General features: G+C 38.2%; 4 non-coding genes across 4 annotated transcripts; 3 read left to right on the top strand and 1 right to left on the bottom strand.

Annotated features, from left to right (window-relative positions):
- The first annotated feature begins 497 nt into the window (after positions 1-497).
- Positions 498-605, top strand: LOC112725143 (small nucleolar RNA R71). The gene has a single exon (XR_003164269.1). It is a non-coding gene; the product is annotated as a small nucleolar RNA R71 (small nucleolar RNA).
- Positions 606-11,512: 10,907 nt separating this feature from the next.
- Positions 11,513-11,619, top strand: LOC112724526 (small nucleolar RNA R71). The gene has a single exon (XR_003163684.1). It is a non-coding gene; the product is annotated as a small nucleolar RNA R71 (small nucleolar RNA).
- Positions 11,620-21,755: 10,136 nt separating this feature from the next.
- Positions 21,756-21,863, top strand: LOC112725024 (small nucleolar RNA R71). Its single transcript, XR_003164156.1, has one exon. It is a non-coding gene; the product is annotated as a small nucleolar RNA R71 (small nucleolar RNA).
- A 5,265-nt stretch (positions 21,864-27,128) lies between these two features.
- On the bottom strand, positions 27,129-27,235 carry LOC112725730 (small nucleolar RNA R71). The gene has a single exon (XR_003164817.1). It is a non-coding gene; the product is annotated as a small nucleolar RNA R71 (small nucleolar RNA).
- Between the last annotated feature and the right edge of the window lie 309 nt (positions 27,236-27,544).

The raw sequence follows: 27,544 nt of genomic DNA, 5'->3' as shown, positions 1-27,544 counted from the left end.
CTCCCACCATTATTATTATTAAAGCCTTATTGAGGCTTCTGTTGATCCTTCCATGAGAAATTTGGATGATTTCTCCATGAAGGATTATAGGTGTTTTCATAGGATTCTCCCATGTAATTCACCTCTTCTATTGCAGGATTCTCAGGGTCATAAGCTTCTCCTTCAGAGGAGGCTTCTTTAGTACTGCCGGATGCAGCTTGCATTCCAGTCAGATTCTGAGAAATTATATTGACTTGCTAAGTCAATATTTTGTTCTGAGCCAATATGGCATTCAGAGTATCAATCTCAAGAACTCCTTTCTTCTGAGTCATCCCATTATCCACAGGATTTCTTTCAGAAGTATACATGAACTAGTTATTTGCAACCATCTCAATGAGTTCCTGGGCTTCTGCAGGGGTTTTCTTCAGATGAAGAGATCCACCAGCAGAGTGGTCCAATGACATCTTGGACAATTAAGATAGATCATCATAGAATATACATAAGATGCTCCATTCTGAAAGCATGTCAGAAGGACACCTTCTGATCAATTGCTTGTACCTTTCCCAAGCTTCATAGAGGGATTCACCTTCCTTTTGTATGAAGGTTTGGACTTCCACTCTAAGCTTGCTCAACTTTTGAGGTGGAAAGAATTTGCTCAACTTTTCCCAAGAGTTCAGGCTTTCTTTAGGTTGTGAGTCTAACCATATCCTAGCTCTGTCTCTTACAGCAAAGGGGAAAAGCATAAGTCTGTAGACCTCGGAATTAACCCCATTGGTCTTAACAGTATCACAGATTTGCAAGAATTCAACTAAGAACTGATGAGGATCTTCCAATGAAAGTCCATGAAACTTGTAATCCTGGTGCATTAGAGAAACTAATTGAGGCTTAAGCTCAAAGTTGTTTGCTCCAATTGCAGGAATTGAGATGCTTCTTCCATAGAAGTCAGAAGTTGGTGCAGTAAAGTCACCAAGCATCTTCCTTGCATCTCCACCATTGTTATTGGGTTCGGCTGCCATGTCTACTTCTTTTTTGAAAATTTCTATAAGGTCCTCTCCGGAGTGTTGTGCTTTAGCTTCTCTTAGCTTCCTCTTTAAAGTCCTTTCAGGTTCAGGATCAGCTTCAATAAGAATGTTCTTATCCTTGTTCCTGCTCATATGAAATAGAAGATAACAAAGAGAGAAGAAAAATCCTCTATGTCACAGTATAGAGATTCCTTTATGTGAATAGAAGAATGAGGTAGAGAGGGAATAAGAGGAATTCGAACACAGAGAGAGGGAGAGGGTTCGAATTATGAGTAGAAGAGAAGTGTTAGTAAATAATTAAATAAATAGAAAGAGAGGAGAGAGAGAGTATTCGAATTTTAAAAAGAGGGAGAATAAAAATATTTTTATTTTTATTTAATTAATTAAGTTAGAATTTGAAATTTAAGAAAAAGAACTAAAAGAAAATTGAAAGCTAAATAAATTAATTAATTAAAAAGATTTTTTGAAAAATTTGTTAGTTAGTTTTCGAAATTAATGAGAGAGAAAAGTAGTTAGGTGGTTTTGAAAAAGATAAGAAATAGTAAACTTTTTTATAATTAAAACAAACAAGTCAAGTGGTTAATTGAAAAAGATTTGAAAGTAAATTTTGAAAAGATAAGAAGTTAGAAAAAGATTTTGAAATTAAGTTTTGAAAAAGATATGATTGAAATTTATTTTGAAAAGTAATTGGAAAAGGAAATTAAAAAGATATGTTTTTTTAAAATTAAAGTTGATGACTTGACTAACAAGAAACTAAAAGATATGATTCTAGAATTTAAAGATTGAACCTTTCTTAACAGGAAAGTAACAAGCTTGAAATTTTTTAATCAAAACATTACTAATTAGTAAAGTTTTCAAAAATGTGAAATAAAAATAAGAAAAAGATTTTGAAAATTTATTTAAGAAATTCGAAGATGTTAAGAAGGAAAATGAAAAAGATTTGATTTTTGAAAAAGATTTGAAAAGATAGAATTTTTAAATTGAAATTTTGAATTGACTAACAAGAAACAACTAAATTTTAAAATTTTTTGACTAAGTCAACCCAAAATTTTAAAATTTATGAGTAAAATAAGGAAAAGATATTGTTTTTTATTTTTTTGAATTAATAAAGAGAGAAAAACAACAAAATGACACAAGACATAAGAATTTAAGATCAAAACAAATAATGCATGCAAGAACACTTTGAATGTCAAGATGAACACCAAGAACTCTTTGAAGATCATGATGAACATCAAGAACATATTTTTGAAAATTTTTAAGAAAAGAAACACATGCAAGACACCAAGCTTAAAAATTTTTAATGTTTAGACACTATGAAATCGAAAATGCATATGAAAAACAAGAAAAGACAAAAGAAAAAAATTTGAGAAATTAAAAAACATGCAATTGACTTCAAACTTAAAATTTGACACAAGACTTAAACAAGAAACACAAAATTTTTTGGTTTTATGATTTTATTAATTTTTTTGTATTTTTTGAAAATTATTTTGAAAAAAGAAAATAAAGAAATTCAAATTTTTTAATAAGAATTCCAGGATTCGTGCAATGTTAGTCTAAAGCTTCAGCCCAAAAGAATTAGACATGGCCAAATGGCCAGCCAAGCTTTAGCATAACAATTACAGACATGTCCTTTCTACAATGGAAAGTGGAAACCTCAGTCCAAAAGATTAGACATGGCTTAATAGCCAGCCAAGCTTCAACATATCTCATGAAGCTCTAGAATTCATTCTTAAAAACTCTGAAGAACAATTTTTTGTTTTTTTTTTTCGAAAATAAAAATAAAAAGCTTAAACATAAAATAAAATTACCTAATCTAAGCAACAAGATGAACCGTCAGTTGTCCAAACTCTAACAATCCCCGGCAACGATGCCAAAAACTTGGTGCACGAAATTTTGATCACACTTTTCACAACTCCGATACAACTAACCAGCAAGTGCACTGGGTCGTCCAAGTATTACCTTACATGAGTAAGGGTTGATCCCACGGAGATTGTTGGCTTGAAGCAAGCTATGGTCATCCTGTAAATCTTAGTCAGGTAGATTCAATTGGTTATGAGTTTTGATAATTAAAAGATAAATAAAATGTAAATTAAAATAAAGATACTTATGTAATTCATTGGTGGGAATTTCAGATAAGTGTTTGGAGATGCTTTGTTGCTTCTGAACCTCTGCTTTCCTATTGTCTTCATCCAATCATGCGTGCTCCCTTCCATGGCAAGCTGTATGATCCTCTCAGTGAAAATGGTCCAAGTACGGTTTCTGCACGGCTAATCAACTGTCGAATTTCTCGTCTCGGATGAAAAATACCAGGTACAGCTACTGCACGGCTAATCATCTGTCGGTTCTCACTAAAGTTAGGAATAGGATCTCTCTATCCTTTTGCACACTGTCACTGCGCCCAACATTCGCGAGTTTGAAGCTCGTCACAGTCATCCCTTCCCAGATCCTACTCGGAATACCACAGACAAGGTTTAGACTTTTCGGATCTCAAGAATGCTGCCATTTAATTCTAGCCTATACCACGAAGGTTCTAATCGCACGGACTCGATCCATGGATTAGAGACTGATGCACGGAAACTTCACTCTTAACAAATCTTCCTCGGCAAGTATACCGAATTGTCGTCAAGTAATAACTCACAAAAGAGTGAGGTCGAATCTCACAGGTATTGATTGGTCAAGCAACTTTAATTGGAAGAATGTTCTAGTTGAGCTAAGCAGAATTTGGTTTGAGAGTTGCAGGAAATTAAATGGCGGGAAAGTAAATAGCAGAAAATGTAAATGCTGGAAATAAAGAGCTAAAAATAAATGACGGAAAGTAAATTACAGAATCTTAAATGGGAATGGGGAAGATGATCATAAAAGTAATTGGCAGAAATTAAAGAGAATGGGTAAGATCAGAAATGGGGAGTTCATTGGGCTTAGGAGATGTTGCATCCTTCGGATCATGTTCGTTTTCATCTCTTCCTCAATCAATGCATTCATTGATCTCCTTGGCAATCTTAAGTGATTGAATTCTAATTCCTTGGTAATTCAATCTCTCAAATCTTGATCAATAGCCAATTCCTTGGTCCAATTGCTCATGAGAAGAGATGAGGTATGGTCACTGATTATACCACATGTATTTCCAAATCAAAGTGTGGTAGGATTATATGTCACTATATCCATCCAAACCCCAATTTGGTCCAACATGAGAAAGCATTTCTAGCATGATATCTTCATTCCTCTTCCAAGGTCCGAAGAGATCCAAGTATGAATAGCTTCTTTTCCAAGATAACTACTCAATTGGATGAAGATTGAAAGCTTTCTAGTAAAATCAAGAGAAAAGAAAGAAGAAGAATAATGAAAACTATTATTGATCCATCAAATTACAACAGAGCTCCCTAACCCAATGAAAGGGGTTTAGTTGTTCATAGCTCTGGGAATGGAAAATAAAGATGGAGAATGCATTCTGAAAAATTAAACTAGAAGTTACAGAGAAAGTAAAAATACAGAGAGCAATTCTAATAGTGCTCAAAAATCTCCTTTCTAGTTCAAAGTTTTCCCTCTTTTATACTATTCTTCTGATCTTCTAGTTGCTTCTTCAAGTCTTGGATATGGGCCTTTAGATCTTGAGTTGAAGCAGTTATCATCTTCAGTGGGCTTAGCTTTACTTGCAGAGAGAGAGTGTAAAGTAGGCATGAAATTTAGCTTAGGACGTTAGTGGCGTTAACGTTAAGTGAAAGTGTGGGTTCGAGAACGTTAATGACAATCACCTTTTTCACTAACGTTCCCAACCCAAGAATGGTCTACGTTAACTTCAACGTTAGTGGCACCAACGTGACTACTAACGTTGCCTCTTGGTCCTTCGCACACGTTATTAGGGTTTACCTTTTTCAATAACGTTGAGAGCCCCCCTTTTCTCACGTTAGAGTTCACGTTAGTATAACTAACGTGGCTCTTAACGTGAATACACTTTAGCCTCGAGAGCGTTAGTGACACTTACCTTTGTCACTAACGCTCCAAAACGCCCCTTTTCTACGTTAGAGTTCACGTTAATTGCGTTAACGTGGCCTCTAACGTGGTATTGGTAGCCATCCCCAATGTTAGTGACAAAGGTGAGTGTCACTAATATTGGCTCATCATTCTCTCCTTCACGTTAGCTTCCACGTTAACTGAGTTAACGTGGCAACTAACGTGGCTCAAAGTGGCTCAAAGTGGCTTAGTCCAACGTTAGTGACAAAGGTGAGTGTCACTAACGTTGGCCATTCCTTGCTTCCCCACGTTAGAGTCAACATTAACTGAGTTAACTGGCTCTTAACGTGGCCCTTATGAGCTTGGTCCAACGTTAGTGACAAAGGTGAGTGTCACTAACGTTGGCTTCATCTTCTTCTTCCACGTTAGAGTTCACGTTAATTGAATTAACGTGACTCTTAATGTGGACAATTGCCACTTTGGAGCGTTAGTGGTACTTACTTTTATCACTAACGTTGGAGTTCTACTTCTCTTCCACGTTAGCTTCCACGTTAACATAGTTAACGTGGCAACTAACGTGGGCTATGATGGCTCACGAAGGCGTTAATGGCGATCACTTTGATCATTAACGTTGCAAGTTAGCCTCCATTCCACGTTAGTGGTCACGTTAGCTAGACTAACGTGGCTACTAACGTGGTTCTTCCTTGCTCCCTTTGTCCTAAAATCAAGCAATAAAGTGCATCAAAGCTCTAATCCAAGTTATGAGATATGCATCATTCAATTTTGTCATTTAATTCATACATAATTCTCATGAAATCATGTAAAATTCACAATGTTTTCTTGAATCAAGATGTAAATGATTATTTACCCAAAACTTGCTTATTTCCTAAGAAAATGCATGAAACTATCCTAAAACCATAAAGAAAAGGTCAGTGAAACTGGCCAAAATGCCCTGGCATCACAACACCAAACTTAAAGCTTGCTTGTCCCTAAGCAAGTACTGGAACAAGAGAATGATGAATGACAAGATGAATGAATCATTCTTGTGGAGGTCATGCCCTTGGTTTTATGGGGTTTCATGCATAGCAACTTAGGTTCATTCCTTTACTGGCTTTCAGACCTTTATCATGCCTTGGAATACTCACTTGATGGCACCCTTTGAGACTGTTATTTATTGATCCCTTTGTCTTTCCAAGGTTTATTACATTCTTAGGCTAAGTGTTCTGTGAGAGGGCGACTCTTTAAGATAAGTTTTCAGCCAACACTCCCGAACCAGTTGGTTCAAGGTGCTAGGTGTTGAAACACCCCTAAGGACTTACTCCCTCAAGTCTCTCTCCCCCATACATACACACCATAGGCACATGGTTTGTTATTTTCTTTCCTTGAGGTCTTAGTGTCCAGCACCTCTTTGGGTTACTAAATGTTCTGTAGCAAGGTTGCTCTTGATAGTGGATTTTCAGTTGATAATCTCGGGTTAGTTAACCCAAGTTACCAAGTGATGAAGCACTCCTAAGAACTTATTCATCCAAGCAGATCCTTGGTACAAGAGCACCACAGACACATCCCTCAAGGTTCAAGCCCTTGGTGCCTAGCCTTATTCTTTATTACCTTTCTTTCTTTTTCAACTCTTAGTGTTCTTTTCCTTTTTTATTACTGGGATCTTAGTGTTTAGCTAGTCTCATGGGGTGTGTTTTAAGTATATAATTCATGACAGATAGTTGCCTTCCCACCTTGTTGGTGAACCAACTTAGCTAAGTGATTACTACCCCACGAATTTAAGGACTTACTCCACAAATTGAACTCCACTATGGTCTTTCATAACATCTCTTTTTATTTAGTTTAAAAAAAAGGACAAACATACAATAAGCAAGGTGAAAATGCAGCATGCAACTTGGACCAGCACACATATGAAAAAGGCAATGAAAACTTAAAGACAGAATTAAAAATTCCTAAGCTACTATGGAATCATGTTCTATTTCATACATGATTTTCCTTATTTAAAACTTGAAAAAGATGGGACAACGAGGGAACTCCACCACCTTTTATTCATGGGATTGCTCATGCTCTCCTTCTTGTTTGTCCCCTTTGTGTCCACTTGTGCTTCCTTGCATTCGTGCCAGTCTAGCTTTTTTCCAATCCTCGAGTGCCTTCCTTATTGATTCATGACTCTTTTCTACCCTCTCTCTTTCTTCTCGCGCTAATTCATCCTTCACTTCTTCATAGCTTGTGATTCCTGGATGCAGTATAGGCAGTTGTTCGACTAAGTATCCGAGTCTGGCCTGAGTGTTCACATGATGTACAGTCTGGTTCATGTAAACTCCTTCTGAAAACACCCTGTATTCGTCGAAGAGTTCTGCCTGTTCTAGCTGTTTCCGATGCATTTCATGTATGTGTGCACCTTGATGTGCTTGGATGTTGATTAGCTTTTGGATGGCCTCTTGTTGTTGATCCTGCCTTTGTTCCAACCTGTGGAAGAATTCACCCCATTATTTCCCTTGTTCCAGTTGCTGCTCCATCATCTGCTTTTGCCACTCTCCCTGTTGATTCCCCCATCTAGAAATTGATTCTTCTTGGCGATTCATCATTTGTAGTTGGAGCTCCTTCTGTGCCTCTTGATTCTCCCAATATTGCCTAGATAAGCCATCAATGGCTTCTTGTAATTGGTGCATGTTCAAGGTGGCTGCGGCTTGCTCCTCTGGGTTCTTCCCTTCCACAGCTTGATGGGATACTCTCTTTCTTATCCTTCGTTGAGAAAGGGGAGAAGCAACAACATGCATACACCGGACAGTAATTGGGATACCAATTTTTATCTATTCGGGGTTTTCGTCTTCGAACACCACCCCAGCCTTGTCACACAGGTGAAAAATGGTGCTGGGGTAGCCTAACCTTCCTCCAGAATCACTTTTCTCAGCCATCTTCCTAATGCCTTGGGCTATGAGTTCATGCACCTTGATCTCTCCTCCTTTAAGTATACATTGCACCATTGTTGCTCTCTTAAGATTCACCTTTGAATTGTTTCCGGCAGGGAGGATGGATCTCCTTATAATTTCGAACCACCCCTTTGCTTCAGGGGTGCGATCACCTCTTTTGATAAATTTGGGCTTTCCATTAGAATCTCTCACCCAGTCCGCTCCTTGTACGCAGATATCTTTCACAATCTGATCATAATTAGGACTACCATCTATTCGAGATTGATAGCTCTCTTCTTCGAATGGTATGGTTCGTAGCTTCAACACCCTCATGATGTTCATGGGGCTAAAATCCACCGTTACTCCTTTCACAAAGCTTATATAAGATTCCTCTTTCCTATCATATCTCACTGCATTTGCGTAAAACTCTCTTACGAGCGTTGTATTTATTCTCGTGGTGACTGGATCGGTGAGGAGCTCCCATCTTCTCTTTTCTACCTTCTCTGTGATTTCGGGGCACTCAGTTTTCTTGACTTGAAAGCCTAGCTTATATATGATCTCCTTATCAGCCATCCATCCAAATTGAAGTGCATGGTAAAAGGTTCTAAACTTCTTTTCATCAAAAGGGCATTGCTCCATAGGCTCCTTCCCCTTTCTTCTTTTAGAGCTTGATGATGTCATGAGTACGAGTTGATGTGTGAAAGTATTGAGGGGTTGTGGATAAATGGTAGAATTTGGTTGGGTTTGGATATGGTGAGATGAAGGGATTTGGGTTCCGAAGGTGTGAAGTATAAAGAATGGGAATTGGAATGTGAAGGGGGTACGGACTGGGAATCACTTATATAGGAAAATGATGAGTGAATGAAAGGTGTGGATTGATGGGGTGGTTGTGTGATGGACGGATGGGGTTTAGCAATGGATGAGCACAAGGATCATCAAATTTATGATGGGGTTGGTTCAGTTTCCAAGCTTGTTCTTCTTCCCATGTTGCATGGCAACAATTCCCAATGCAATCCCCTTGAAGACATGTGTATAGTCCTCTCTTTTTGTGGTGGCCGAATCCTCCTTTAATTGTCCCATCAATTCTCCTACAAAATAAAAGAATTATGATTAATTAGATTTTTGGAAAGTGGCGGCAAAATTAAAAGAAAAAGAATAACTACTTTTTAAAATTTTTTTTGTTTCTAGTTACTAATTGTGATTCATGAGTGAAAATCAACTAACCAACTAAATGTCCATGTATGCAACATTGGTGACACTAAACTTAGTTTGTGGCACTGTGGTGTAAGAAGATTTGTTCAAGGTGCTAAGAGTGACATGCTATGAATTGCATTCATGTTCTCTTAGTGTGCCTTGAACACCAAACCTATTCTTCACTATATGTTGCATTCAAGGATATGTCAAGGTTAATTTGAACTTCATGAACCTTGTTTTATTAACTATTTTAAAAGTGTGTAAAACATGGGTTGCCTCCCATGAAGCGCTTCTTTAGCGTCACTAGCTTGACGTTCTGCCTTTTGTCAGGGTGGTTGGTAGTGCTTCAAATCTTCTCCTCTTGCAGTAAACCTATATCCATTGGCTTCATCAAGGATCTCTACATGTTCTAGGGAGAGAACTTTGTTGATGGTGAAAACCTTGGGTAGCTGAGATGGGATGGTGGGGAGATGAGGTGGGATATCTGGGAAGTAAGCTGAGATTACTTTATCCCCTGGAGAGAAACCTTCTGTAGGGATCTTCTTGTTCCTCCATCTCCTTGGTGCCTTCTTCTTTGTTTCTTTTGCTGTTATCCTTCTCTTTGTGGTCTCTTTTCCTAAGGATATTTTGTTGCTGGTCTCATATGATTCTGGTGGTTTTGGCTCCACTTGAGCTTCCTTTAGCTGTGACATCTTCTGGCTATTTTGTTTATCAACCAAGGGGATTCCCAGGTGTACATTTTGTGCTTCAGTGCTTGTTTCTTCCACCAGTGCTTTGTTGTGATTTTCCCTTGATTTCTCGTGTTCCTGGTCTGCTTCTTGTGAGGGTTTGAAGACATTGAATGCGAGTTGTTCATCATGTATCCTCAGTATTATCTCTCCTCGCTCCACATCTTTGAGTGCTCTGGCTGTAGCTAGAAATGGTCTTCCCAATATGATTGGGTGGATGGGACTCTCTTCCATTTCCAATATGACAAAATCTGTGGGTAGGAAATAGTTTCCCACTTTTACCAACACATTTTCAACCACTCCCACTGCTTGTTTTTTAGTTTTGTCAGCCAGCCTGATGACTACGTCTGTGGGCATCAGCTCATTGATCTGCAGCTTCTTCATTAGAGATAGAGGAATTAAGTTGATGCTTGCTCCCAGGTCACAGAGTCCCTTATCGATCAGTGTTTCTCCTATGGCACAGGGGATGTGAAAACTCCCTGGGTCCTTCCTTTTTGTAGGCAACTCTGTTTGAATGAGAGCACTACACTCCTTATTCATCACTATTGTTTGTCCTCCCTTGAGTGAGCTTTTCCTGGTTAGCAGCTCCTTCATATACTTAATGTATGAGGGCATTTGTTGGAGGGCCTTGATGAATGGTATGTTTACATGGAGAAATGCAAACATATCAAGAAACCTTGAGTATATTCTCTTCTCTACACCACCATTGAGTATTTGGGGAAACGGTGCATAGAGTCTCAGCAGCTCCTTCTGTGTGATTGTGGTTTCTTGATGATTCTCTTCCTGCCTTCCTACTGATGTATCTTCAGGTTGTTCTAATGGTTTGTTCGGCTCTTCCTCAGTCTCCTTATCACTTATAGTAACCATCTTGCAATCTTCCCATCTGACCTTCTTTGCTTCACCTCTCGGATTTTTCTCTGTGTCACTTGGGAAGCTATCAGTAGGTTTGGGGATCTTCTCAGAAAGGTATCCCACTTGAAACTCCAGCCTCTTGATGGTGTCTCCCTGGTTCTTGATATTGGCTCGCACCTCCTCCTTGAACACCTTGTTATCTTGGATCTCTTTGCATATGCCTTCAAGCAGAGTTTCAATCCTTGAGAGTCTATCTTCAGATGATGGTGAGTCGAGATTGGAAGGATGAGAAGGGCCATTTTGACTTTGGTATGGATGCTGAGAGGTGTTGTTAGGTGGGTGTTGATAAGACCTCTGTGTGGAGTGTTGGTGAGCTACATTGTTATTGGGGTTGTGGCGTCTCTGATCCTGGCTTTGATCCTGTTGGTTTCTCCACCCAAAATTTAGGAGGTTCCTCCAACCGGGATTATATGTTTTGGAGTATGGGTCATGGTGCTGCCTAGGTGAATTTCCAATGTAGTTGGCTTGTTCCTGATCACCCCCTGCTTCTTCATTCACTCCTTCTTGAGTTGCTGCTGAGGTGGTGATTGCTGCCACTTGATTCCTCTCCATCTTTTTGGTAAGATCAGCCAACTGCTTGGTAATAACCTTGTTTTGAGCTAGCAGTGCATCCACATTGTTCAGCTCCATCACTCCTCTAGTGTTGCCTCTTTCAGAAGCATAGAAGTAGTCATTCTCTGCTACAGTCTCAATGACATCTATGGCTTCTTCAATGGTCTTCTTCTTGTTCAGAGATCCCCCGGATGAGTGGTCTACTGCCTTCTTTGATTTATACGAAAGGCCTTCATAGAAAATGTACAACTGCACCCATTCATTGAACATATCTGGCGGGCATCTTCTTGTCAGGTCCTTAAACCTCTCCCATGCTTCATATAGAATCTCACCATCTTGCTGCCTGAAGGTTTGTACCTCAGCTCTCAACCTGTTGATTCGTTGAGGAGGATAGAATCTTGCCAAGAATTTGTTCACTACGTCTTCCCAGGTTGCTAAACTTTCCTTTGGAAAGGATTCCAGCCATTTAGATGCTTTGTCCTTGAGTGAGAAGGGAAACAGAAGTAGTCTATAAGTGTCAGGGTGAACACCATTAGACTTCACAGTATCGCATATCCTCAGGAAGGTGGTTAGATGTTGATTAGGGTCTTCTTGGACACTTCCTCCGAATGAACAATTGTTCTGAACAAGGGTGATGAGCTGTGGCTTTAGTTCAAAGTTGTTGGCATGTATGGTTGGCCTTTGGATGCTACTTCCACAGTTTCCTGGATTTGGGTTTATGTAAGAACCCAGAACTCTTCTCTCTTGTCCATCCTGATGCACTGGACCTTCTCTGCCATGGTTGTGAGCTTCTTCTCCATGATGGTTCTCCATGTTCTCATCCATGTTTGGTTCAAAGTACTCCTCCTCTTCCTCCGCACCAACTACTCGTTTTCCTCTTGCTTCCCTCCTTAATCTAAGGAAGGTCCTCTCAGGTTCAGAATCAAAGGAAGTTGAAGCCCCGCTTCTTCTCCCTGTCATACAACCAACAAGGAACAAGCAAGAAAATAGATGCAGAAAGTGTTCCTGTTAGAAATACTGTTAGTGTGAGTGATGCAATATATCAAACAGTTAGTGGGTTAATGAACCAAATATTAAAACAAAATGTAGGTAACACCACTAATGGGTGAAAAGTAAAGGGAACGAAATAACTAAAATTGAAAGTAAATTACTCAGATGAAACTGAATTAAACAAAAGAAAAATGCTATATCTAGCTATCCACCAATTTAATCATTGTTGATACAAAAATCAATCCCCGGCAACGGCACCATAAACTTGATGCACGGAAACTTGTCTCTTAATAAATCTCCCTCGGCAAGTATACCGAATTGTCGTCAAGTAATAACTCACAAAAGAGTAAGGTCGAATCCCACAGGGATTGATTGGTCAAGCAACTTTAATTGGAAGAATGTTCTAGTTGAGCTAAGCAGAATTTGGTTTGAGAGTTACAAGAAATTAAATGGCGGGAAAGTAAATAGCAGAAAATGTAAATGCTGGAAATAAAGAGCTGAAAATAAATGACAGAAAGTAAATTGCAGAATCTTAAATGGGAATGGGGAAGATGATCATAAAAGTAATTGGCATAAATTAAAGAGAATGGGTAAGATCAGAAATGGGGAGTTCATTTGGCTTAGGAGATGTTGCATCCTTCAGATCAAGTTCATTTTCATCTCTTCCTCAATCAATGCATTCATTGATCTCCTTGGCAATCTTAAGTGATTGAATTCCAATTCCTTGGTAATTCAATCTCTCAAATCTTGATCAATAGCCAATTCCTTGGTCTAATTGCTCATGAGAAGAGATGAGGTATGGTCACTGATTATATCACATGTATTTCCAAATCAAAGTGTGGTAGGATTATATGTCACTATATCCATCCAAACCCCAATTTGGTCCAACATGAGAAAGCATTTCTAGCATGATCTCTTCATTCCTCTTCCAAGGTTCCAAAGAGATCCAAGTATGAATAGCTTCTTTTCCAAGATAACTACTCAATTGGATGAAGATTGAAAGCTTTCTAGTAAAATCAAGAGAAAAGAAAGAAGAAGAATAATGAAAACTATTATTGATCCATCAAATTACAACAGAGCTCCCTAACCCAATGAAAGGGGTTTAGTTGTTCATAGCTCTGGGAATGGAAAATAAAGATGGAGAATGCATTCTGAAAAATTAAACTAGAAGTTACAGAGAAAGTAAAAATACAGAGAGCAATTCTAATAGTGCTCAAAAAGCTCCTTTCTAGTTCAAAGTTTTCCCTCTTTTATACTATTCTTCTGATCTTCTAGTTGCTTCTTCAAGTCTTGGATATGGGCCTTTGGATCTTGAGTTGAAGCAGTTATCATCTTCAGTGGGCTTAGCTTTACTTGCAGAGAGAGAGTGTGAAGTAGGCATGGACTTTAGCTTAGGACGTTAGTGGCGTTAACGTTAAGTGAAAGTGTGGGTTCGAGAACGTTAATGACAATCACCTTTTTCACTAACGTTCCCAACCCAAGAATGGTCCACGTTAACTTCAACGTTAGTGGCACCAACGTGACCACTAACGTTGCCTCTTGGTCCTTCGCACACGTTATTGGGGTTTACCTTTTTCAATAACGTTGAGAGCCCCCTCTTTCCCACGTTAGAGTTCACGTTAGTATAACTAACGTGGCTCTTAACGTGAACACACTTTAGCCTCGAGAGCGTTAGTGACACTTACCTTTCTCACTAACGCTCCAAAACGCCCCTTTTCTACGTTAGAGTTCACGTTAATTGCGTTAATGTGGCCTCTAACGTGGTATTGGTAGCCATCCCCAACGTTAGTGACAAAGGTGAGTGTCACTAACGTTGGCTCATCATTCTCTCCTTCACGTTAGCTTCCACGTTAACTGAGTTAACGTGGCAACTAACTTGGCTCAAAGTGGCTCAAAGTGGCTCAAAGTGGCTTAGTCCAACGTTAGTGACAAAGGTGAGTGTCACTAACGTTGGCCATTCCTTGCTTCCCCATGTTAGATTCCACGTTAACTGAGTTAACGTGGCTCTTAACGTGGCCCTTATGAGCTTGGTCCAACGTTAGTGACAAAGGTGAGTGTCACTAACGTTGGCTTCATCTTCTTCTTCCACGTTAGAGTTCACGTTAATTGAATTAACGTGACTCTTAACGTGGACAATTTCCACTTTGGAGCGTTAGTGGTACTTACTTTTACCACTAACGTTGGAGTTCTACTTCTCTTCCACGTTAGCTTCCACGTTAACATAGTTAACGTGGCAACTAACGTGGGCTATGATGGCTCACGTAAGCGTTAATGGCGATCACTTTTCTCATTAACGTTGTAAGTTAGCCTCCATTCCACGTTAGTGGTCACGTTAGCTAGACTAACATGGCTACTAACGTGGTTCTTCCTTGCTCCCTTTGTCCTGAAATCAAGCAATAAAGTGCATCAAAGCTCTAATCCAAGTTATGAGATATGCATCATTCAATTTTGTCATTTAATTCATGCATAATTCTCATGAAATCATGTAAAATTCACAATGTTTGCTTGAATCAAGATGTAAATGATTATTTACCCAAAACTTGCTTATTTCCTAAGAAAATGCATGAAACTATCCTAAAACCATAAAGAAAAGGTCAGTGAAACTGGCCAAAATGCCCTGGCATTAGAGACCCAAGAGATTATATTCCGGCTGTCGTCCAATGACTACGTTGAACATCATGTAGACCGCTTGTGGTTGTCAGGCACGCAGATCTTGGCTAAGCGAGTAACGAAGATAGTGGGTGATTGTCACGGGTCACTAATGCGTGAGCATCTTTCCTATCTTTTCCTAGTGAATTTGCATTTAAATTGTCGAGTTTAATCAAGAATTAATTATCTTTTAGCCACTATAGATGCTACTTTAAGTCTTGTGCAATTATGTTTATTTTAGGTAGCATTTGGCTAGATTTGATGGAGTTTCCGCAGAAAAAGAGAAGAAGGCGAATGATGATGTCAACCCTGACCTCTCTGCACTCAAACCTGAATACCTCGAGCTAAAGAAGTCCAATGGACGTGATTTCAGTGGCGTTGGAAAGCTAACTTCCAGAGATTTCCAACGATATATAATAGTCCATACTTTTCTTCCATCAACTCTGCCAAGGCTGTGCCTAACTTGAGATTTCTCAAGTTAGGCGCAAGAAACAACAACAACACGCAACATGTGCTCTCCTCCAAGTAAGGCGCATTGCTTCCTCTTCAGTGCAAGTAAGGCGCCTTGTGTGGTGAACAGCATGAAGTTAGGCGTAGCTCTTAGCCAAGTTAAGGCGTGGATCCAGTGAAGCCAAGTGGTCCCCACGTTATAAGGCGCAGATTATTTAATTAATTCTGATTTAAATTTAAATTTTATTTTAAAATAGGAAAAGATATTATTTTAATTTTAAAAAGATAGATTTTAAATTAATTAGGATTAGATATAAAAAGGAATTCCAATAGGGTGATTGGAACACAACATTTTTCCATTCCAATTTACAATCCTAGTTTTCTACTCTAAACCATGAGCAACTAAACCTCCACTATTAAGGTTAGGAGCTCTGTCTAATTGTATGGATTGATTTTATTGTTTTTCTAATTTAATTCATGTTTTGATTTATATTTAAGAATTATTTTTTTTCTTTATTTTATAAATTTGGGTGGAACAGAAGTATGACCCTCTTTCTAATTGAGTTCATGTATAACTTGGAAAAGCTCTTTACTTGAACAACAGCTTGAAAACAACTTCTCCTAAATTTTAATTATCTGGATTTAACGGGATACGTGACATATAATCCTTTTATTTTTGGGTAATTATAATTTTTGTGGCATATAAACTGGAATTTGATCATGCAGCTTCTAAATGGAATTAATTGACCAAGGAATTGGCAGTTAATAAATTTTAGAGGAGACTAGAAAGGTCTAAGGAATTAGGGTCTAGTCACATATAGTTTGCCATAAATTAGATCTTACATGATTAAAATAAATTAATAAGAAAAGTCAATCCAAAAAATAGATAACTTTGAAACCTTAACTGTCTTCTCCATATTTTATTCCCAACTCATTTACTTTACTTTTTTACTTTCTGAACGATTGTTTAATGCTCTTTGAATATTCAAACACTCTTTTCTGTTTGTCTAACTAAGCCAATGAATCAATCATTGTTGCTTAATCCTTCAATCCTCGTGGGATCGACCCTCACTCACCTGAGGTATTACTTGGTACAACTGGTGCGCAGAAATTGTGATTACACTTTGATTATGTAAAATTCATCGCTCTTTCTTTCCCTGGTAATGGCGCCAAAAACATGATGCCAATACCATGGTTCACAACTTTGCACAACTAACCAGCAAGTGCACTGGGTCGTCCAAGTAATACCTTACGTGAGTAAGGGTCGAATCCCACGGAGATTGTTGGTATGAAGCAAGCTATGGTCATCTTGTAAATCTCAGTCAGGCAGATATAAATTGATAATGGTGTTTTCGAAAATAATTAATAAAACAGGGATAGAAATACTTATGTAAATCATTGGTGAGAATTTCAGATAAGCGAATAGAGATGCTTTCGTTCCTTTGAACCTCTGCTTTCCTGCTATCTTCATCCAATCAGTCTTACTCCTTTCTATGGCTGGCTTTATGTGATACATCACCATTGTCAATGGCTACTTTCGGTCTTCTCTCGGGAAAATGATCCAAATGCCCTGTCACGGCACGGCTAATCGTCTGGAGGCATCACCCTTGTCAATGGTTTCATCTTATCCTCTCAGTGAAAATGGTCAACGCACCCTGTCACGGCACGGCTATTCATCTGTCGGTTCTCGATCATGCTGGAATAGGATTTACTATCCTTTTGCGTCTGTCACTACGCCCGGCAATCGCGAGTTTGAAGCTCGTCACAGTCATTCAATCATTGAATCCTACTCGGAATACCACAGACAAGGTTTAGACTTTCCGGATTCTCTTGAATGCCGCCATCATTCTAGCTTACACCACGAAGATTCCGATTAAGAGATCTAAGAGATACTCATTCAATTCTAATGTAGAACGGAAGTGGTTGTCAGGCACGCGTTCATAGGGAATGATGATGATTGTCACGTTCATCACATTCAGGTTGAAGTACGAATGAATATCTTAGAAGCGAAATAAGATGAATTGAATAGAAAACAGTAGTACTTTGCATTAATCTTTGAGGAACAGCAGAGCTCCACACCTTAATCTATGGAGTGTAGAAATTCTACCGTTAAAAATACATAAGTGATAATGGAGTTCATTGGTCTCGGCCCCAGAGGGGAACCGGAGTAACCAAGACTGTGAATACAATGATAAAAAGTTCTATTTATAATAAACTAGTCACTAGGGTTTACTGGAGTAAGTAATTGATGCATAAATCCACTTCCGGGGCCCACTTGGTGTGTGCTTGGGCTGAGCTTTAACTTTCCACGTGCAGAGGCCATTTGTGGAGTTGAACGCCAGGTTTTGATCCATTTCTGGCGTTCAACTCTGGTTCTTGATCCATTTCTGGCGCTGAACTCCAGAATTGGGCAGAGAGCTGGCGTTGAATGCCAGTTTACATCATCTATCCTCGAGCAAAGTATAGACTATTATATATTGCTGGAAAGCCCTGGATGTCTACTTTCCAACGCAATTGGAAGCGCGTCATTTTGAGTTCTGTAGCTCCAGAAAATCCATTTTTAATGCAGGGAGGTCAGAATCCAACAGCATCAGCAGTCCTTCTTCAACCTCTGAATCTGATTTTTGCTCAAGTCCCTCAATTTCAGCTAGAAAATACCTGAAATCACAGAAAAACACACAAATTCATAGTAAAGTCCAGAAATGTGAATTTAACATAAAAACTAATGAAAATATCCCTAAAAGTAACTAGATCCTACTAAAAACATACTAAAAACAATGCCAAAAAGCGTATAAATTATCCGCTCATCACAACACCAAACTTAAATTGTTGCTTGTCCCCAAGCAACTGAAAATCAAATAGGATAAAAAGAAGAGAATATACTATAAATTTCAAACTATCAATGAAACATAGCTCCAATCAAATGAGCGGGACTTATAGCTTTTTGCCTCTTGAATAGTTTTGGCATCTCACTTTATCCATTGAGGTTCAGAATGATTGGCATCTATAGGAACTCAGAGTTCAGATAGTGTTATTGATTCTCATAGTTCAGTATGATGATTCTTGAACACAGCTATTTTATGAGTCTTGGCCGTGGCCCTAAGCACTTGGTTTTCCAGTATTACCACCGGATACATAAATGCCACAGACACATAATTGGGTGAACCTTTTCAGATTGTGACTCAGCTTTGCTAAAGTCCCCAATTAGAGGTGTCCAGGGTTCTTAAGCACACTCTTTTTTTGCTTTGGACCTTGACTTTAACCGCTCAGTCTCAAGTTTTCACTTGACACCTACATGCCACAAGCACATGGTTAGGGACAGCTTGGTCTAGCCGCTCAGACCAGGATTTTATTCCTTTAGGCCCTCCTATCCACTAATGCTCAAAGCCTTGGGATCCTTTTTATTTGCCCTTGCCTTTTGGTTTTAAGGGTTATTGGTTTTTTGCTCTTGTCTTTTGGTTTTAAGAGCTTTTGGCTTTTTCTGCTTGCTTTTTCTTTTTTCTTTCTATTTTTTTTTCGCAAAATTTTTTTTTCTGCAAGCTTTGTTCTTTTCTGCTTTTTCTTGCTTCAAGAATCATTTTTATGATTTTTCAAATTATCAAATAACATGTCTCCTAGTCATCATTCTTTCAAGAGCCAACATATTTAACATTCTTAAACAACAACTTCAAAAGACATATGCACTATTCAAGCATTCATTCAGAAAACAAGAAGCATTGTCACCACATCAATATAATTAAGCTAAGTTCAAGGATAAATTCAAAAATCATGTAATTCTTGTTCTTTTGAATTAAAACATTTTTCATTTAAGAGAGGTGATGGATTCATAGGACATTCATAACTTTAAGACATAGTTACTAACTACTAATGATCATGTAATGAAGACACAAACATAGATAAGCACTTAACATAGAAAACGAAAAACAGAGAAAGTAAGAACAAGGAATGAATCCACCTTAGTGATGGTGGCGTTTCCTTCTTGAGGAACCAATGATGTCCTTGAGCTCTTCTATGTCTCTTCCTTGTCTTTGTTGCTCCTCCCTCATTGCTTTTTGATCTTCTCTAATTTCATGAAGGATGATGGAGTGCTCTTGATGTTCCACCCTTAGTTGTCCCATGTTGGAACTTAATTCTCCTAGGGAGGTGTTGATTTGCTCCCAATATTTATGTGGAGGGGAGTGCATCCCCTGAGGTATCTCAGGGATCTCTTGATTTGCAGCCACATGTTCTACCACTGAGCTATAGACCCTTGAGATGAATCTTTCCATCTCCCATGACTCAGAGGTGAAAGCTTTTGTCTTCCCTTTCCTCTTTCTTGAGGTTTCTCTGGCCTTAGGTGCCATTAATAGTTATGAAAAAACAAAAAAGCTATGCTTTTACCACACCAAACTTAGAATGTTGCTCGCCTTCGAGCAAAAGAAGAAAGAATAGAAGAAGAAGAAGAAGATATGGAGGAGATGGAGGGATGTGTGTATTCGGCCATATGGGTGGGATTGGGTGGGAAAGAGATGTTGAATTTTGAAGGTAGGTGGGTGTATGGATGTGAGTGGTAAACGAAAAACAGAAGGGATGACCATGAATGGAGAGAGAGAGGGTGAGAAGAAGTGAGTGGAGGTAGGTGGGGATCCTGTGGGGTCCACAGATCCTGAGATGATCCTATGAGGTCCACAGATCTTGAGGTGTCAAGGCATTTACATCCCTGCACCAATTTAGGCAAGCAAAATGCCCTTGCACACAACTCTGGGCGTTCAGCGCCAGGTTGGAGCCCATTTTGGGCGTTCAACGCCCATTTGTTGCCCATTTCTGGCGTTGAACGCCAGAACCATGCTTGTTCTGGGCGTTCAGTGCCAGCTCTTCTCCAGGGTGCAATTCTGGCGTTCAGCACCCAGATGATGCCCATTTTGGGCGTTCAGCGCCCAGATACTGCCCATTTTGGGCGTTCAGCGCCAGAACCATGCTCTATTCTGGCGTTGAACGCCAGGCAGATGCTTCCTCCAGGGTGTGATTTTTCTTCTGCTGTTTTTGATTCCGTTTTCAATTTTTATATTTATTTTGTGACTCCACATGATCATGAACCTATAAAGACATATAACTAAGAAAAATATAGTTAGATAAATAAAAATTGGGTTGCCTCCCAACAAGCGCTTCTTTATCTGCCATCTCTAATGAGATTTTAGCAGCTTGCACCCCATAGATTCCCAGTTTCTCTATTACAGAGAGGGGCATGAGGTTTATCCCTGAACCAAGGTCACACAGAGCCTTAAAGATCATGGTGCCTATGGTACAAGGTATTATGAACTTTCCAGGATCCTGTCTCTTCTGAGGCAATGTCAGTTGATCCAGATCACTTAGTTCATTGGTGAACAAGGGAGGTTCATCTTCCCAAGTTTCAATACCAAATAATTTGGCATTCAGCTTCATGATTGCACCAAGAAACTTGGCAGTTTGCTCTTCAGTAACATCCTTATTCTCTTCAGAAGAGAAATACTCATCAGAGCTCATGAATGGCATAAGGAGGTTCAATGGAATCTCTATGGTCTCTAGATGAGCCTCAGAGTCCTTTGGTTCCTCAGAGGGAAGCTCCTTATTGATCACTGGACGTCCCAGGAGGTCTTCCTCCTTGGGATTCACGTCCTCTCCTTTCCTCACAGGTTCGGCCATGGTGCTTATGTCAATAGCCTTGCACTCTCCTTTTGGATTCTCTTCTGTATTGTTTGGGAGAGTACTAGGAGGGATTTCAATGATCCTTTTACTCAGCTGGCCCACTTGTGCTTCCAAGTTTCTAATGGAAGACCTTGTTTCATTCATGAAACTCACAGTGGCCTTAGATAGATCAGAGACTAAGTTTGCTAAGCTAGATGGATTCTGCTCAGAATTCTCTATCTGTTGCTGAGTGGATGATGGAAAAGGCTTGCTATTGCTAAACCTGTTTCTTCCACCATTATTAAAGCCTTGTTGAGGCTTTTGATCCTTCCATGAGAAATTGGATGATTTCTCCATGATGAGTTATAGGTGTTTCCATAAGGTTCACCCATATAATTTACCTCTGCTATTGCAGGGTTTTCAGGATCATAAGCTTCTTCTTCAGAAGATGCCTCTTGAGTACTGTTGGATGCAGCTTGCATTCCATTCAGACTCTGAGAAATCATATTGACTTGTTGAGTCAATATTTTATTCTGAGCCAATATGGCATTCAGAGTATCAATTTCAAGAACTCCCTTCTTCATAGGCGTCCCATTACTCACAGGATTCCTCTCAGAAGTGTACATGAACTGGTTATTAGCAACCATGTCAATGAGTTCTTGAGCTTCTGCAGGCGTTTTCTTTAGGTGAATGGATCCACCTGCAGAAGTATCCAATGACATCTTAGTTAATTCAGATAAACCATCATAGAATATATCCAGGATGGTCCATTCTGAAAGCATGTCAGAAGGGCACTTTTTGGTCAGCTGCTTGTATCTTTCCCAAGCTTCATAGAGGGATTCACCTTCTTTCTGTCTGAAGGTTTGAACATCCACTCTAAGCTTGCTCAGCTTTTGAGGAGGAAAGAACTTGGCTAAGAAAGCCGTGACCAGCTTATCCCAAGAGTTCAGGCTATCTTTGGGTTGAGAGTCTAACCACACTCTAGCTCTGTCTCTTACAGCAAAAGGGAAAAGCATGAGCCTGTAGACTTTAGGATCTACTCCATTAGTCTTTACAGTATCACAGATCTGCAAGAATTCAGTTAAGAACTGAAATGGATCTTCGGATGGAAGTCCATGAAACTTGCAGTTCAGCTGCATTAGAGAAACTAGCTGAGGTTTCAGCTCAAAATTGTTTGCTCCAATGGCAGGAATGGAGATGCTTCTTCCATGTAAATTGGAATTAGGTGCAGTAAAGTCACCAAGCATTCTCCTTGCATTATTGTTGTTGGGTTCGGCTGCCATCTCCTTTACTTGTTCGAATTTTTCAGTAAGGTTGTCTCTGGATTGTTGTAATTTAGCTTCTCTTAGTTTTCTCTTCAGAGTCCTTTCAGGTTCTGGATCAGCTTCAACAAGAATGCCTTTTTCTTTGTCCCTGCTCATAAGAAAGAGAAGAGAAAAAGAAAAGAAGAGGAATCCTCTATGTCACAGTAAAGAGGTTCCTTATTGTTAGTAGAGGAAGAGAAGAAGAAAAAAATTCGAACACAGATAGAAGAGGGGGTTCGAATTTGGTAAGTGATGTGAGGAAGAGATGTTAGTAGATGAATAAATAAATAGAATAAGATGAGAGAGGGAGAGGATTTTCGAAAATAATTTTTGAAAAAGAGTTAGTGATTTTCGAAAATAGTTTTTGAAAAAGGTTAGTAATTTTTTTCGAAAATTAAGATTTAAAAATTGAAATAATTAGTTAATTAAAAAGAAATTTTGAAAAAGAGGGAAGATATTTTCAAAAATAAGAGAGAGGGAGTTAGTTAGGTGGTTTTGAAAAAGATAAGAAACAAACAAAAAGTTAGTTAGTTAGTTGAAACAAATTTTGAAAAGATAAGAAGTTAGGAAGTTAGAAAAGATATTTTGAAATCAAATTTTTGAAAAGGATAAGATAAGAAGATATTTTTTAAAAGATATGATTGAAATTAGTTTTTGAAAAAGATTTGATTTTTAAAATCACAATTAATGACTTGATTCACAAGAAATCACAAGATATGATTCTAGAACTTAAAGTTTGAATCTTTCTTAACAAGTAAGTAACAAACTTGAAATTTTTGAATCAAAACATTAATTGTTATTGTTATTTTTGAAAATAACTAAGAAATTTGAAAAAGATTTGATTTTTTGAAAAAGATTTTGAAAAAGATAAGATTTTCAAATTGAAAATTTGATTTGACTCATAAAAACAACTAGATTTTTAAAAATTTTTGAAAAAGTCAAATCTAATTTTCGAAATTTTAAGAGAGAAAAAGGGAAAGATATTTTTTTTATTTTTGAATTTTTAATGATGAGAGAGAAAAATAGAAAAATGATGCAATGCATGAAATTTTTAAATTAAAACAATGAAAGCATGCAAGAATGCTATGAATGTCAAGATGAACACCAAGAACACTTTGAATGTCAAGATGAACACCAAGAACATATTTTTGAAAAACTTTTTAATGCAAGGAAAACATGCAAGACACCAAACTTAGAATTCTTTAATGCTTAGACACTAAGAATTCAAGAATGCATATGAAAAACAAGAAAAGACACAAAACATGCAAATGCAAAGATCAAACAAGAAGACTTACCAAGAACAACTTGAAGATCATGAAGAGCACTATGAATGCATGAGAATTTTCGAAAAATGCAAGATGCACATGCAATTGACACCAAACTTATAACATGACTCAAGACTCAAACAAGAACACAAAAAATATTTTTGATTTTTATGATTTTCTAATCCTTTTGTTTTTTTTTTTCGAAAATTATTTGAAAAACAAAAATAAGGATTCCAAAATTTTTAATATGAATTCCAGGAATCTTATGCTCTTTAGTCTAAAGCTCCAATCAAAGGGTCAGGCATTGCTTAATAGCCAGCCAAGCTTTAGAATGGATTTACATCCATTGCGGTGATTAGTTGAAGACCAATCCCAAAGGAGTTTGGGTATGGCTTTTCAGCCAGATAGAATTCAACATGTTACCACGAAACTCTAGAATTCATTCTTAAAAGTTTTGAAGCCATAGAATAATTTATTTTTGAAAACATTATTTTTATTATTTTTTTTTTTCGAAAACAAAAGAAAAAGTTTTGAAAGATTTTTGAAAAATTTTTGAAAACAAAGGAAAAAGAAAATTACCAGATCTGAGCAACAAGATGAATCTTCAGTTGTCCAAACTCGAACAATCCCCGGCAACGGGGCCAAAAACTTGGTGCGCAGAAATTGTGATTACACTTTGATTATGTAAAATTCATGGCTCTTTCTTTCCCTGGTAATGGCGCCAAAAACATGATGCCAATACCATGGTTCACAACTTCGCACAACTAACCAGCAAGTGCACTGGATCGTCCAAGTAATACCTTACGTGAGTAAGGGTCGAATCCCACGGAGATTGTTGGTATGAAGCAAGCTATGGTCACCTTGTAAATCTCAGTCAGGCAGATATAAATTGATAATGGTGTTTTCGAAAACAATTAATAAAACAGGGATAGAAATACTTATATAAATCATTGGTGAGAATTTCAGATAAGCGAATAGAGATGCTTTCGTTCCTTTGAACCTCTGCTTTCCTGCTATCTTCATCCAATCAGTCTTACTCCTTTCCATGGCTGGCTTTATGTGATACATCACCATTGTCAATGGCTACTTTCGGTCTTCTCTCGGGAAAATGGTCCAAATGCCCTGTCATGGCACGGCTAATCATCTGGAGGCATCACCCTTGTCAATGGTTTCATCTTATCCTCTCAGTGAAAATGGTCAACGCACCCTGTCACGGCACGGCTATTCATCTGTCGGTTCTCGATCATGCTGGAATAGGATTTACTATCCTTTTGCGTCTGTCACTACGCCCGGCAATCGCGAGTTTGAAGCTCGTCACAGTCATTCAATCATTGAATCCTACTCGGAATACCACAGACAAGGTTTAGACTTTCCGGATTCTCTTGAATGCTGCCATCATTCTAGCTTACACCACGAAGATTCCGATTAAGAGATCTAAGAGATACTCATTCAATTCTAATGTAGAACGGAAGTGGTTGTCAGGCACGCATTCATAGGGAATGATGATGATTTTCACGTTCATCACATTCAGGTTGAAGTGCAAATGAATATCTTAGAAGCGAAATAAGATGAATTGAATAGAAAACAGTAGTACTTTGCATTAATCTTTGAGGAACAGCAGAGCTCCACACCTTAATCTATGGAGTGTAGAAACTCTACCATTGAAAATACATAAGTGATAATGGAGTTCATTGGTCTCGGCCCCAGAGGGGAACCGGAGTAACCAAGACTGTGAATACAATGATAAAAAGTTCTATTAGTCACTAGGGTTTACTGGAGTAAGTAATTGATGCATAAATCCACTTCCGGAGCCCACTTGGTGTGTGCTTGGGCTGAGCTTTAACTTTCCACGTGCAGAGGCCATTTGTGGAGTTGAACGCCAGGTTTTGATCCATTTCTGGCGTTCAACTCTGGTTCTTGATCCATTTCTGGCGCTGAACTCCAGAATTGGGCAGAGAGCTGGCGTTGAACACCAGTTTACGTCGTCTATCCTCAAGCAAAGTATGGACTATTATATATTGCTGGAAAGCCCTAGATGTCTACTTTCCAACGCAATTGAAAGCGCGCCATTTTGAGTTCTGTAGCTCCAGAAAATCCATTTTGAATGCAGGGAGGTCAGAATCCAACAGCATCAGCAGTCCTTCTTCAACCTCTGAATCTGATTTTTGCTCAAGTCCAATTTCAGCCAGAAAATACCTGAAATCACAGAAAAACACACAAACTCATAGTAAAGTCCAGAAATGTGAATTTAACATAAAAACTAATGAAAATATCCCTAAAAGTAACTAGATCCTACTAAAAACATACTAAAAACAATGTCAAAAAGCGTATAAATTATCCGCTCTTCAACGACCCGGTGCACTTGCCGGTTAGTTTGTGGTTAGAAATTCTGCATCAAGTTTTTAGCGCCGTTGCCGGGGATTGATTGTGATTGACAAGTACTCGTTGTTTGATTTCTTAGATTAGATAATTTTTCTTTTAATTAATTTTATTTTATTATTATTAATTTTCATTTTTCATTTTTGTTTATTTTCATTTTCGTAAAATTTTGTTTCTTTTTTTTTTTTTTTCGTTCTTTCGTTCGTCCCCACCCTCCTGTTTCGTTTATTTCTTTTTTTTTTGCTTTTATATTTTTTTTACTGTAGTCCATTTTAATTTTTTATTTATTTTATTTTTATTTTTATTTTCTTTTATTTTCGTTTTTGTTTCCTTCCATTTTTTTCTATATTCTATTAGTTTTGTTTTATTTTGTCTTTAATTTTTTTTAGAAAATAAAATAAAATAAAATAAAATAAATAGCACTAGTGTTTTTCTTAATTTCTGAAATTAAGTTTGGTGTTTCCTAGTTAGTCTTATTTTAATTTTTTTTTTAATTTGCCTAATAATTTTGATAATTTTTAGTCTTAATTTTACTAGTAATTTTCAAATTTTAGTGTTTGTTTGTTTTATTCAATATTTTTATCTTTTTACTCTGGTTACCTCATTGGAATTCTCTGCACTCTGACGTAGAGAGTTCCATCTTTTCTTGTCTTCTGTTTGTTTATGCGTAGGAACAGAGACAAAGAACATCTCTTAGACTTTGATCCTGAACCTGAAAGGACTTGTAGGCGACGTTTACAACAAGCAAGACTTTACAAGGCTGCAGAATCCACTATGGATAATAATAATGCTGTTAATGCCAATGTGGTAAATCCGAATGGGGATGAGCAACAAAGGAGAGTGCTTGGCTCTTATTCTGCCCCTACTGCAGATCTTTATGGAAAGCATTGTGGTGCCTCCTATAGCTGCGAACAACTTTGAGTTGAAGCCACAACTGGTCACCCTGGTGTAACAAAATTGCCAGTATCATGGACTTCCTCATGAAGATCCAAATCAATTTATATCTGATTTTCTGCAGATTTGTGATACTGTGAAGATAAATGGAGTGAATCCTGAGGTGTACAGACTCATGCTTTTCCCGTTTGCTCTGAGGGATAAAGCAAAGCTATGGCTAGATTTCCAACCAAAAGAGAGTTTGAATACTTGGGAAAAGGTTGTTACTAAGTTTCTCACTAAATTTTTCCCACCAAAGAAGCTGACTAAGCTTAGGTTAGAGATTCAGACCTTCAGGCAGAAGGAGGGTGAAACTCTTTATGAAGCTTGGGAGAGATACAAGCTGCTGACCAGGCAATGCCCTCCGGACATGTTCTCCAAATGGACCCAACTAGATATCTTTTATGAAGGTTTGGGTGAGATGTCCAAGATGAGCTTAGATACCTCTGCAGGTGGTTCATTGCACAAGAAGAAGACACAGAGGAGACTATTGAGCTTATTGAATTGGTGGCTAGCAACCAATATTTATACTCATCTAACAGGAATCCTGTGAACTCTAAGACCTCTCAGAAGAGAGGCGTGTTGGAAGTGGAAGCTGTTAATGCTCTTCTTGCTCAGAACAAGCTTATGTCTCAGCAAATAAATCTACTTATTCAATAGATGGGTGGCATGTAAGTCTCAGCT

The sequence above is a fragment of the Arachis hypogaea genome, chromosome 11, assembly GCF_003086295.3.
Source record: "Arachis hypogaea cultivar Tifrunner chromosome 11, arahy.Tifrunner.gnm2.J5K5, whole genome shotgun sequence".
NCBI classification, from domain to species: domain Eukaryota; kingdom Viridiplantae; phylum Streptophyta; class Magnoliopsida; order Fabales; family Fabaceae; genus Arachis; species Arachis hypogaea.
Note: the sequence above shows the minus strand (reverse complement) of the source record. Positions and strands in the feature narration are given on the sequence as shown.